This window comes from Loxodonta africana, chromosome 23, assembly GCF_030014295.1.
Source record: "Loxodonta africana isolate mLoxAfr1 chromosome 23, mLoxAfr1.hap2, whole genome shotgun sequence".
Classification (NCBI taxonomy): Eukaryota; Metazoa; Chordata; class Mammalia; order Proboscidea; family Elephantidae; genus Loxodonta; species Loxodonta africana.
Genome location: NC_087364.1, coordinates 76793521 through 76806222, shown reverse-complemented (window position 1 = coordinate 76806222; position 12702 = coordinate 76793521). Strand labels below are relative to the sequence as shown.

The 12702-nt window shown below is 43.3% G+C and overlaps 1 long non-coding RNA gene across 7 annotated transcripts in view; it reads left to right on the top strand.

The window, feature by feature from the left end:
* LOC111752287 (uncharacterized) overlaps positions 1-12702 on the top strand; it is an 86566-nt gene that overhangs the window by 39208 nt on the left and 34656 nt on the right. The window contains exon 5 of one of the 7 annotated variants that reach the window (XR_010319171.1): positions 6615-11927. The exons of the other annotated variants lie outside the window; for them this stretch is intronic. This is a non-coding gene — a long non-coding RNA (uncharacterized LOC111752287). Of the gene's footprint in view, positions 1-6614; positions 11928-12702 lie in introns of those variants that run through there. 7 annotated transcript variants of the gene reach the window in all.

Here is a 12702-nt window from a genome sequence, read left to right as displayed (position 1 = left end):
GGCAGGTTCCATTATTATCTCTGTTTTCCAGATGAAGGACCAGGCACAGCGAGGCAAATTAGCTTGTCCAACCTTACACGGCTACTCGGGGGGAGCAAGTCTTTGAACTTCAGGCAGTTTGTGCTCCCTGGCTGCACTTAAGACCACTTCGCAGGTGGCCTTCCTAGTGCTTTTTTTTTTCGGTTTGGTTTGGTTGTTGTAGCCTTGATTGTATCCTGGAAACCCATACTTTGTAGATCTGAGTTTGTTTTAGCTAACACGAAAATGGCAACTCCATGTGACAAGGACTCTTAGTGTGTTTAATACTGAGATCTCCAGATGGGTTTGGCCTTTAATCCCTATGAGTTTAGGAATCATTTAAAATACTCTGTGGGGTCTCCTGCAGCCCTAACAAGAGCTGAAGTAAAAATATAGAATAATGGAGCCATACCAAGAATACGGCATATGTGTTTTTCGCTGAGTTTGTCTTTATCAAGCTGGTGGCTGGTTAGTTCAGATGATCAGAAAGGTAGACACTTGCTGTCTTGGTAGGATCACAGGGCACCCAAGTGTCATTTTAGAGACCATTGGCCACCGCCTGGAGCCAGGCCGGGCTGGCAGGCTGGCCTGGGCAGTGCAGGCTGCTGGGGACCTGGGTACCAGAGCTTAAGGGAAGACCTAGGAGAATCCAGGTCAAGGGGCCTCTGACCCCTGGATGCCCAGGAGGGGGAGAATGGCCCTTGGGCGGGGGGTAGATCTGCAGTTCAGGCACAGGGGGGGCACAACGGCTATGGGGTGTGGGCTGGGATGGTCTTGAGAAGCTCCCACATGAATGTCTGAGAAGTATGGTGGCCAGCAGGTCATGCGGAGTGGATTTTCCATTTTATAGGGAAAACTCCAAGCTGCTGTTTCTCGCTCCTGCTCCGTCCCAGGTCTGGTAAGGCTGCTTCATAGCCAGTAGCTTTTCATGGGAGATACACTGGAAAGCCTAGAAACAATGGTGTTTAAAAATCCTAGTAAGAACTAACATTCACTGAGCTCATAGCATGGGCCAGGCAGGATTCAAGACCTTTTACGTACACCACCCCCTGGGGCAGGTGACGTTAATGGTCAGGGGAGGCAGGGAGGTAAATTACATAAACTGCCCCGGGCCACACAGCCTGTGTGGCAGGGGGAGACCCTACGCACAGCCCACTCTGCTGTCCTGCCTTCTCGGCATGTTAATAATTTCTTTCCCCGGGTATAGGACAAGCACTGAGCTTGCTACACTGTTCGGAATAAAACAGTAAATGCTGGTCGCGTTCAGATCTCACAGAGCTTTCAGGTTTCCACTGTACACCATCCGTGTAAGGCTGTCCCTTGTCCTCGGGCCTTCATCCCGGGGGCGTGGGGCCAGGGGCCAGGCGTCAGCTTTTAAGCAACAGAGGAGGTTGAATGTATTCTGAGAACACTTAATACATATTTTTTAATTGTTGCCTCTGTTGTCCTGTTGGGCTTATCAAGTTGCCCCTGAAGAACCAGGCCAAACTGTACATGCTGAGCTGTGTCTGGCTCCCTCCTGAGGAACAGGCCTGGCTTGGTGCCTGGGGCCCTGGATCTCCTACCAAGGCGTGGTCACTTACAGGGAAATGTCCACTGAAGGCCGAGAACAAAACTGCTGGAGCACCGAGAAGTGAACAGGGGAGGCTCGTCGTCTTAAAACTCAAGTTCCAGACTTGCAATATGGCGGGTCGGCAAATCCTCTCCCCAGATAATGACAAAACGAGACAAAATCGTTCATAACAGCTGTTCCTGATCTTTGGGAATTGACCAATGGCAAACAACAAGTCGAGAAGCAGTTTTTCATGAAAAATGGTTGCATTTTGGTTAAGAATCGTGGGTGTTGATGGGATTCTTTCCTGGAGTTGTTCCCACGGCCCCTCCTGATCAGTACAAGGGTTCCGCAGGCTGGGTCGGGGGAAAAACCTACAGCTTCACTGTTGAGGGGCTCACCTGACTTGTCGCTAGCTGCCATTGACCTGCCTGACTCATGGTGACCCCACACACATGGGAACGGAAAGCTGCCCAGCCCCGTGCCACCCCATGGTCTGCCATCCTCATGATCAGTTACGGATCAGAGGGTTGTGATCCATAGGGTTTTCTCTGGCAGGTTTCAGAACTATCTCAAGGGCTTTCTTCTTAGTTCATCTTAGTCTGGGAGTGCCACTGAAACCTGTTACTCATGAGGTGCATTGGCTGAGAATCAACCTTGGGTCTCCCATGTGGAAGCCGAGAATTCCACCACTGACCCACCACTGCCCACTCACTCACTCACTTGATTTGTAGAAAAGGAAAAACCCTAATAGTTTTGTCAGTTAAAGGAATGATGTCTATGGTGAGTGAGTAGGGAAGGCCATGGCTTTATAACCTGAGGTTGCGGTCCTGGTTGTGGATGGGAAATAGAATGGTAGACAAGTCAGAGATCTAATAGGCAGATCCTGGAAACGAGACAACCACATCGGGGCTTGATAAGCTTTCCACGTGTCGCTGGCTGCCTTCTGAGCAGGCACGGGGGGCCCCTCGGGCCCAAACATCTGCACGTCTCTGAGCAGGCACGGGGGGCCCCTCGGGCCCAAACATCTGCACGTCCCTGTCTGAGCAGACACGGGGAGCCCCTCCGGCCCAAACATCTGCACGTCCCTGTCTGAGCAGACACGGGGAGCCCCTCCGGCCCAAACATCTGCAAGTCCCTGTCTGAGCAGGCACGGGGAGCCCCTCGGGCCCAAGCATCTGTACGTCCCTGTCTGAGCAGGCACGGGGGGCCCCTCCGGCCCAAACATCTGCACGTCCCTGTCTGAGCAGGCACGGGGAGCCCCTCGGGCCCAAGCATCTGTACGTCCCTGTCTGAGCAGGCACGGGGGGCCCCTCCGGCCCAAGCATCTGCATGTCCCAGGTAACCAGGAGGCTGTGAACGTGCAGAGAGACCCTGAGCAACCGTTCAGCAGCTGGCGGGAATCTTCCTGGGCTGATAATAATGTTCTGGAACTGGATTGTGATGACGTTTGCACAACTCCGTAAATTTACAAAAAATCATTGAATTGACACAACGTACGTACACTATACCTCAATAAAGCTGTTTAAAACCATCCGAGTTCTTATAAATGACTCTAAGAAACATTTGGAAGACTACTTCCTTTGGTATTTTTTGGCACTCCAAATACACTTTCCATCAGAACAATAATTAACCGTTTCTGGTAATGGATATTGGTCATCTACAATGATATCTTCAGATCTGCATAAGAGTTTAGAAGTCTTTAAATTTCTAAGACTGGCAAGAACAAGACCCACTTGAAAACTATATATTTAAAGAAAGAGCATGTGCCCTGGGACATCACACTCCAGCACACGATGGGTGCAGACTTTGCTCCAGAAAGCCAGGAGGCACACTGCTTAAATCTGACTGCGCTTGAGAGGCTCCCAATATTACAACAGTGAGTGAAGGAGGTAGACGCTGTGTGTGTGTCTGTGTATGAATAGATATATTTTCCTTCAGTACTGGGATGATGCTAGTAAAAAACTGAGACGCTGCCACCTACATCTGATAAATTATAAAATATACTTACTGTATTCATTATCACATTTAATCCTGAGAACAACCTTATGGGTCTTGCTAAAAGATAGGGAAACAGAGGCTCAGAGTGGTTCAGCAACTCGTTCAAGGTCACATGCCTCATGTCAGAGCTGAGATTTGAAACCAAATGTCGGCGAGGATCTGGGATAACAGACACTCGTACATGATTGGTAAGAGTGTAAATTGGTAAAACTTTCACAATAACTCGGAAATATCTACCAAAGTGGAAACTGCATGTAGTTTTTGTTCCAGCAATTCCACTTCTAGCATGTCTATAATAAATGTCCACCAATAAGGAATTAGTTAAACAAAGCTCTACGTATAAAATGGAATATGCAGCCATTAAAAGTGAGATATCGTTGAATATGCTGAGAAAAGATGTGCAAGATATATTATTAAGTAAATAAAGCTGTTTCCAGTAGTTTTTGTGTTGTTTTAAAAGAAACTGACTTTCTAAAGGGCCAGGGGATGTGGGTACTATCATAAAGCCAATTGCATAATTTCTAACTGCTGTCTGTGGTTAGTTTTGAACTGGTGCTTGCGGTAGCAATGCAGCAAAGTAGTGGGATGCTGACTGGAACATAGGGCTGCCTTATTATACAGAAGCGAGTGTTTTTATGGCTTTAAAACCCATTGCCATCAAGTCATAGATGACTCGTAGAGAACCTTAGGACAGAGTAGAACAACCCCATAGGGTTTCCTAGGAGCAGTTAGTGGATTCAAACTGCCGACCTTTTGGTTACCTGCTGAATGTTTAACCACTGTGCCATCAGGGCTCCTTCTATGGCATTAGTTAAAAGGAATTCTTTCCATCCTTTCTTGCCATTCTGGAGGCCCTTCTCTTTTCCTACTTGGACCATCTAAACCTTCAGAGTTAGAAGGAAACTTAAATCAGGTGGCTAATAGACATTGGAGGAAATACTTGAGATCACTAGCCATTAGACAAATGCAAATTAAAACTACAATGAGATGCCATCTCACCCTGACATTACTAGCAAGAATTAAAACAAAACAGGAAATAGCAAAGGCTGGGGGAGACTGGAACTCTTACGCACTGCTGGTGGGAATGCAAAATGGTACAACCATTTTGGAAAACAATATGGCGCTTCCTTAAAAAGCTAGAAATAGAAATACCATACAACCCAGCAACCTCACTCCTAGGAATATATCCTAGAGAAATAAGAGCTGTCACATGGCTAGACATATGCACACCCATGTTCACTGCAGCATTATTCACAATAGCAAAAAGATGGAAACAACATAAGTGCCCATCAACAGATGAATGGATAAACAAACTATGGTGCATACACACAATGGAATATAACACAATGATAAAGAACATTAATGAATTTGCAAAACATATGACAGCATGGATGAATCTGGAGGGCATTATGCTGAGTGAAATAAGTCAATCACAAAAGGACAAATACTGTACGAGACCACTATTATAAAAACTCATGAAAATGTTTCCACACAGAAAGAAACAATCTTTGAGGGTCAAGAGGGAGGTGAAGGGTAGGGAGGGAAAAACACTATCTAGACAACAGATAAGTAGTAACTCTGGTGAACGGTAAGACAGTACACAATACTGGGGAAGTCAGCACAATTTGACCAGGACAAAGTCAAAGAAGCTTCACAGACATATCCAAACTCCCTGTGGGACAGAGTTACTGGCTGAGAGTTGGGAACCGCAGTCTCAGGGGACATCGAGCTCAACTGGGATAACATAGTCTATAAAGAAAATGTTCTACATCCAACTGTGGTGAGTAGGGACTGGGGTCTTAAAAGGCTTCAAGCGGCCATTTAAGATACATCTACTGGAGCAAAGGAAAACGAAGAAGACCAAAGGCAAAAGGGAAAGATTAGTTCAAAGGACTAATAGACCACAAGTACCACAACCATCACCAGGCTGAGTCCAGAACAACTAGATGGTACCTGGTTACCACCACTGACTGCTCTGGCAGGGGTCACGATAGAGGGTCCCAAACAGAGGGGCAGAAAATTGTGGAACAAAATTCAAATTCACAAAAACAAAAAACTGACTTGCTGATCTGAGAGAGCCTGGAGAGTCTCCAAGCGTATGGCCCCTGGACACTCTTTTATCTCAGTACTGAGGTCACTCCTGAGGTTCACCCTTCAGTCAAAGATTAGACAGGTCTACAGGGCCAACAATAACACACATGAGGGTTGCGCCTCACAGTTCAGTCATTTATATGAGACTAATTGGCACACCAGTCCAAAAGCAAAGACAAGAAGGCAGGAAGTGATGGGAAAACTGGACAAATGGAAACAGGAAACCTGGGGCGGAGAAGGGGAGAGTGTTGACACTTTGCAGTGTTGGCAACCAATGTCACAAAACAAGTCATGTATTATCTGTTTAATGAGAAACTAATTGGCTCTATAAACTTTCACCTAAATCACAATTTAAAAAAAAAAAAAAGGAAACTGAAAAGTATCCAAGTTCAGTGCTTTTGAACTGTAGGTCAAGGCCTCCTAGTGAGTCCTGAAATCAGTTTTGTGGGTCACCACCAGCATTATCTCACTCATTAAATAGAAATAATGTAAAAAAAAAAAAAAAAAAGATTTTATGAAATAAAATAAGTAGACAAAACCAAAGTATCAGAGTACATGGTACACAGAAAGGATTAGTGTTACACTGTGAAACTTTGTTTCTCACAATATGATCTGTGTTTGCGTGGAGTGTGTGTCTGTTTATGTGTGTGCACATATATGTATAGTATCTGTACATGTATGTGCTCTGTGAGTGCATTGTTGTGAATCTATGTACATACGCACACATACATGTGTACAGCATGTACTGGGTTGTAATTTAAATGTATTTCTTACTGTTGGTCCTGGGCTAAAAATTTTAAAACCACTGTCATAGTTAAATGCTTTATTTTATGGATGAGGGAGTGGAGGCCCTAAAAGGCAAAGTGACTTGCCCAGGAATAGTAGCAGGGGTAGAATTCCTGCTCAGGTGTCCAGACTTACAGTTTCCTTCTTGTTATATCCTGTTTCCTAGAATCCTCTGTTGCCAGAGCCACTTCAGGACTTTAATGAGTGAGAAAGAAGTAATTGGACTTTCCTTTTTGGAAGACCGTGAGGAACAATGTGGAGGACAGAGTGGAAGGGGATCCGAGTGGAGACAGAAGCTCCGGGTGGGAGGTTTTTATAGCAGCCCTGGTGAGAGCTGGTGACTCCACTTAGCCATTGGCCTTGGGCCTGTTGAGCAAGAGAAAGGTGTAAACTTTACTTAGAAAGGAGCAATGGCAGGACCTGATGACAACCGAATTTGAAGTGATATGGAAGAAGTCAAGAAGAAGTCCCATACAGCTATCATTGTTGTTGTTGTTTTTCATGTGGAACAAAACAGAAAGAAGGAAACCCAAGAATTAGAGAAGGAACTGGTCTACAGGACTAATTGTCTCATGAATCACAGCCTCCTCTACTCTGAGACCAGAAGAACTAGATGGTGCCCAGCTACCACTACCAAACGTTCTGATCAGGATCACAATAGACAGATCCTAATAGAAAGGGAGAAAAATGTGGAACAGAACTTCAAATTCTCAAGAAATTCACTTACTGGACCTGTAGAGACTGGAGGAACTCCTGAGACTATTGCTCTGAGATACTGTATTTAGGTTACCTCCTAAATAAATAGCAGGTTAGCTCAAAGAATGTCACTCTTGAATGTTGTGCTCTTTTAAAAAATTATCAATATGAGACCAAATGGCCAATAGTTACTCTAAAATATGGATAAGAAGGTTGGGGGCAGTGAGACTTAATTGGAATGGAACAACTAGAACGGAAATGAGGATGTTGATGCAATGTGAAGAAAGTAACCAATGTCACTGAACAATATGTTTGGAAATTGCTGAATGGGAACCTGTTTTGCTGTGTAATTGCACCAAAAAATGCAATATTAAAAAAAAAAAAGAATAAGCTGAAAGTTTCAGACTTGGGCACCTTTCTAGATAGTAGGGCTTTTTACTGAGCTAGGAAAAGAGAAGATGGAGCGTTTCAGGGGCAAAGATAACGAGAGTGGATTTGAGGTATCCTTGGAACTTTCCAGTAGAGACTTCTGTGAGAGAGGAAGAAATCCAGGCTCAGTGTGCAGAAGAGAGTTCGGGATGGAGCTGAGTATCTGCGAGTGATCAGAGGAGGTGGAAGGGCAGCTGTGAAATGAGCTTTTCTTTTGGGTTCTTTTGGCTCCTAACCCTGATGTAGTTTTCAAGGTGCCCGACTCCAAGGCGGTGGGCAGAAACCTCTGTGGCATTTCACCTCAACCAAATGCCACAGAAAAGGAAAGTGAGACCTCTGGGAGCAGACTCAGAAACCAAACCAAAACAGTCTCCTCCCAGAGGCTGTTTCTTGATTCACTCCTTTGGTTTCCGTTTGTGCCAATGTAATTAAATGACTTTCCTTTACTTGGAACCTCTTAATCTGACCACAGGGACTTCCCTCCAGCAGCGGCAGCAGCCACTCCAAGGACTTGCCACCAGAGTCCTCAGAACAGAAGCAACTGCATTTCTACTTGAATTGTTATTTCTTTGCCTCAGGAACCTTCCTGACCAGTCTTTTATGGGAAATTTGGCCTTCGGGTTCCATTACAGATATTCAATTCACAGTGAAGCCACAGAGGGCTCCCATTCATTAAAAATCCCATTCATACTCTTCAATCTGAAAACAAGAAATTGCATTTTAGATTGTGGAGGTAGCCACTCTAAATGACTCTAAATTGTTTCTCTTATGATGTATGTTTCCCGTGAATTCCAAGGGAATTTGTGAAATAGAGGGAGAAAGAAACATTTTCTCATTTCATTTTTTAGATAGATGCTAAGGCTTTGTTGGGATGAAGGGCATTTTCTCAGTGTCTGTTATCAATTTGGGGCTGTGTAAGAGAACACTTGGATGCTGAATTTGCCTGGATTTAAGATACCTAGAGATTGTTCAGGAGTGGGTAAACAGTTAATACACTTGGCTACTAACCGAAAGGTTGGAGGTTCAAGTTCACCCAGAGGCACCTCAGAAAAAGGCCTGGCGATCTACTTCTGAAAAGCCACCCATCAAAAGCCCTATGGAGCACAGTTCTACTCTGACACACATGAGGTCTCTATGAGTCAGGATCGACTCCAGGGCAACCTGTCTAGAGACCGTCCACTGGCCACAAATACAGGTTCTGTCATGGACTAGATTTGTGACATTGGCAAAGTCGCTTCACTTGTCCAGGCTTCATTTTTCTTCTCAAGAAAAGAAGGAATGGAATCAAGTAGTCACTAAGCTCCCTTCTGGTTCTAAAAATGCTATGATTTTTTGAATGACTTTACAATAGTCTTCACACAAAGGAGGATTTATCAGATACTTTAGAAAGATGAATCCAGTTTCTTTGACTTGCAACTTCTCTCAGTTAATTAGGTAATATGTACTGGTAGCCCATTACGTGTCTGGCACTCTGCTTGGTGCTGAGGAAACTTGGGTTGATGGTCACAGTGGCACCCTGCCCTTGCAGGCTACACAGGAGACAGAGGAGCTGGCAGGCAGCAATGGCCTGAGCTTTCTATTTTTAATTCTGCCATGTCCCTAGTTTGCTCAGCTGTACAATGGAGGCAACTTCCAACAGTTTGTCTTTCTTCTCCAGTAGGTGGAGGGCAGGCATTTTATCGATTCTATTTGCTGCTCTATCTCCAGTACTTGTGATCAGGCCCAAGGTATTGTCAGAGCAACGGTGGGACACACATTTAAGGGAGCGTTTTATCAAGGTGGTAGAAGAATGAGCTGACTCAGTAGTCTTCATACTGTTGTATGCTTATCCCAACAGAGTTCACAAAGACTTTCCAAAGGATGTGTGGGCATGGATAATTTTAACCCGTTGCCATCGAGTCGATTCCAACTCATAGTGACCCTGTAGGGCAGAGTAAAACTGCCCCGTAGGGTTTCCAAGGAGCTGCTGACCTTTTCAGTTGTTCTTCTCTTAATTAACAAAAAAATTATTTTTCTGTCTGATTTCATTAAAACACTTGAACATATAGGTATACAAATGAGAAAATAAATAGCTGTAACGACGGGCTCATCAATTTTTGCAAGTCACATAGATTCTGATTCTTTTCGGTTCAAGTAGAACCTGATGGAGTCATCAGAGATCATTGAAAATGATTTCTGCTTATAGATCACAATGTGTTTTTGGCATATAACTCAAAAGAAACTCAAAAATTTGATTGACACAGCTATAGAAAGACTACTTTTATTCCCACTTAGTTATTTATGAACAAGTTTTCTCCAGGTTTACATCTATAAAAACAAATGATGGGAATAGAATTGATGGAGAATTCTGTCTCATTTAGTCAATAAGTAACATCCATTCACAGATACATGAATGAATTGGGAAAGAAAACAGTCTCCTTTTTCTTAATAGAAGATATATCTCCAATACATTTGTCTTTTTGTTCTATAATTATTAATCAATATTTACAATATATTTGTTGTTTTAATTAATTATTATTAATAGTAATTATAAGAGTAACTCAATAGAAAAGACTTTTTTACTTAGAATCTTGTGTTCACAGGACATTAAAAAATTTAAATTTACATATGTATACATATTTTTCTCATAGGCACCCTATAGGACAGAGTAGAACTGCCCCATAGAGTTTCCAAGGAGCACCTGGTGGATTTGAACTGCTGACCTCTTGGTTAGCAGCCATAGCACTTAAACCACTACACCACTAGGGTTGCTATGAGTTGGAATCGACTCGACGGCAGTGGGTTTGGTTTTTGATACATATTTTTGTATAAAGAATTTTGATAGAGTGATCGATAAAATATTTCTAAGGATGAAACAGTAAACGTTAGGATCAAGTACCCGTGAAGGAGTGGAATGAAAATATGAGTTCCAGAAGGCAAATAAATGGTGAGACATTTCCAGTTATTAAAGAAGAACTTATTCATTTACTTAAAAAAAAATGGATGTGACTATCACAGTGCTTTCATATTTAAACTCCATTGAATACATTTAAAAGATATATTCCCATTGGATATATCAATTATATTTTAAAATGTTTATATTTAGAAAGTTTAGGAAATTCTTTGCAATTCTTTAAATGTATGATGGAAAATCATTGAAGTCCACGTAAACATGTCTGAGGATACATGAAAGCGGCAATACAGACCACTGTATTCTAATCTTGGCTCCTTGGTTACTATGAAACCTCAGGGAACTCCCTTCTTGACCCCTTGGTGTCCATTTCTCTTTCTGCAAAATAAAAATCACACCTGCTTACTTTTCCTTATTCTCAGGAAAGTTCTGAGATCATACAAGATAATGAAATAATGTGAAAAGGTCTAAACTACTTCCTGGGGGTAAGCTGGACAACTCCGGAAAGTTTCGATGACTTTTTTTTCAGACTAACAGGATACTGGCTAGTTCCTCAAAAAGTATAAATGAAAGATTTTTTTTTTTTTTGATTACCATCTTTACCTCACCATGGGCTCTCATTTCTCCAGCTTTAGCTCATGCAAGCAATTCAACGTCTTCAGGTTCCACATCTCTGTACCAAACGGTTAACAAGAAGGAACTTAGCTCTATTTTTGGGCTAAATTTAAGGTTCTACCCTGATGGTCAGTAAGAGAAACCAGAGGTGTACACAACAGGACTGCCAATAAGCCAAACTCCCTTCCCAGATGGCTGAGCCCAGACAACATGGGCTGAGGTTCTGAGTACTGTCACTGCTGCAGCCATTCAGATAACCGAGGCTGGACGGCCCATAGCTTTTCAGCTTTGCAGACCATCTGCCCTGTCTTGTACTCAAGTCCTGTTTGCTTAAAGGTGTTTTAGACTTTGGTAAACAATTAATGGGAAGCGAGACCCTTGGGCTCTCACATCAGTTCATAAACCACGATAGGTTCTGATACAGGAGACCCAATGTGTTCAGAATTGTCTTCCGTTTGACTCAGAGGCTTTACGAAGAGATCGAATCTCAAATGAGGATTTTTAAGACACCTGTCATCTTGAAAAGACACAGAGTTTTCAACTGTTGCTGAGCAACAAGTGAAGAGCTTGTGGGGAAACTGGTTAGTGAGGATCTGCTAAGAGTGGGGTTTCTCCATGAAGTGACAGTAACATTAATTCTTAACCTATTATTCACTTCTTGTACATACATTTATTTAGCACCCATTAAGTGCCATTTGGAAACCCTGGTGGCACAGTGGTAAGTGCTACGGCTGCTAACCAAAAGGTTGGCAGTTTGAATCTGCCAGGCGCTCCTTGGAAGCTCTACGGGGCGGTTCTACCCTGTCCTATAGGCTCGCTATGGGTCGGAATCGACTTGATGGCAGTAGGTTTGGTGTTTTTTTTTTTGTTTAAGTGCCATTTGCTGTGCTGGGCACGAAGAAACACAGATAAGTTACCTTTCCTGCTCTCAGGGAGCTTATGCTCTGTTTGCAGAAACTAAAAAACACTGAAAATAGGTAGTTCCATTCCGACGGCTCTGCCACAAGTCATTTCTGAGGTAAGTCGAATACCTCTTTTTTTCTTTTAGTTTTCATTATTATTACCTTCCATAATTAGTATCTTTATAAACATTATGATCTTTATTTGTCTCTGGGGGTTGGGGTGAGAGTGAGGACATGAGCAAAGTGCTTGCTGTAACATTGTGGTACACGTTACGAACAATAAGATGACAAAAAAATGACGGTCACAGTGCGGTCTGCCTCAACTCGAGTCTGTTGCTGTGTTGGGGACTATCTGTAAACAATTACTGAAAGGATGTCGCTGTGGAAGCACAGAGAAATAACCAGCAACGTCTATGTAAGGAAGCAAAGGAAGACTTTTCAGAGGAGATGGCATTTAAGCTAAAGGCAGGGGAAGGACGTTCTAGGAATAAAGAATGGCACATCCAGGAGCCTGAAGGCCTGGGAGAACCCGGGATCAACAAGGATCTCACGTTTCACCTGCTCAGAGTCTGACAGAGAGAGTGGATAGAGGTAGGCTGAATGGGCAGACAAGAGGCAGATGATAACAGGCCTTGAATGTCATGCAAGGAGCTTATATTTTATCCTGTGGGCAACAGGCTTTTAGGAAATTGTGTCAAGATTAGAAAATGTTACAAGATCAC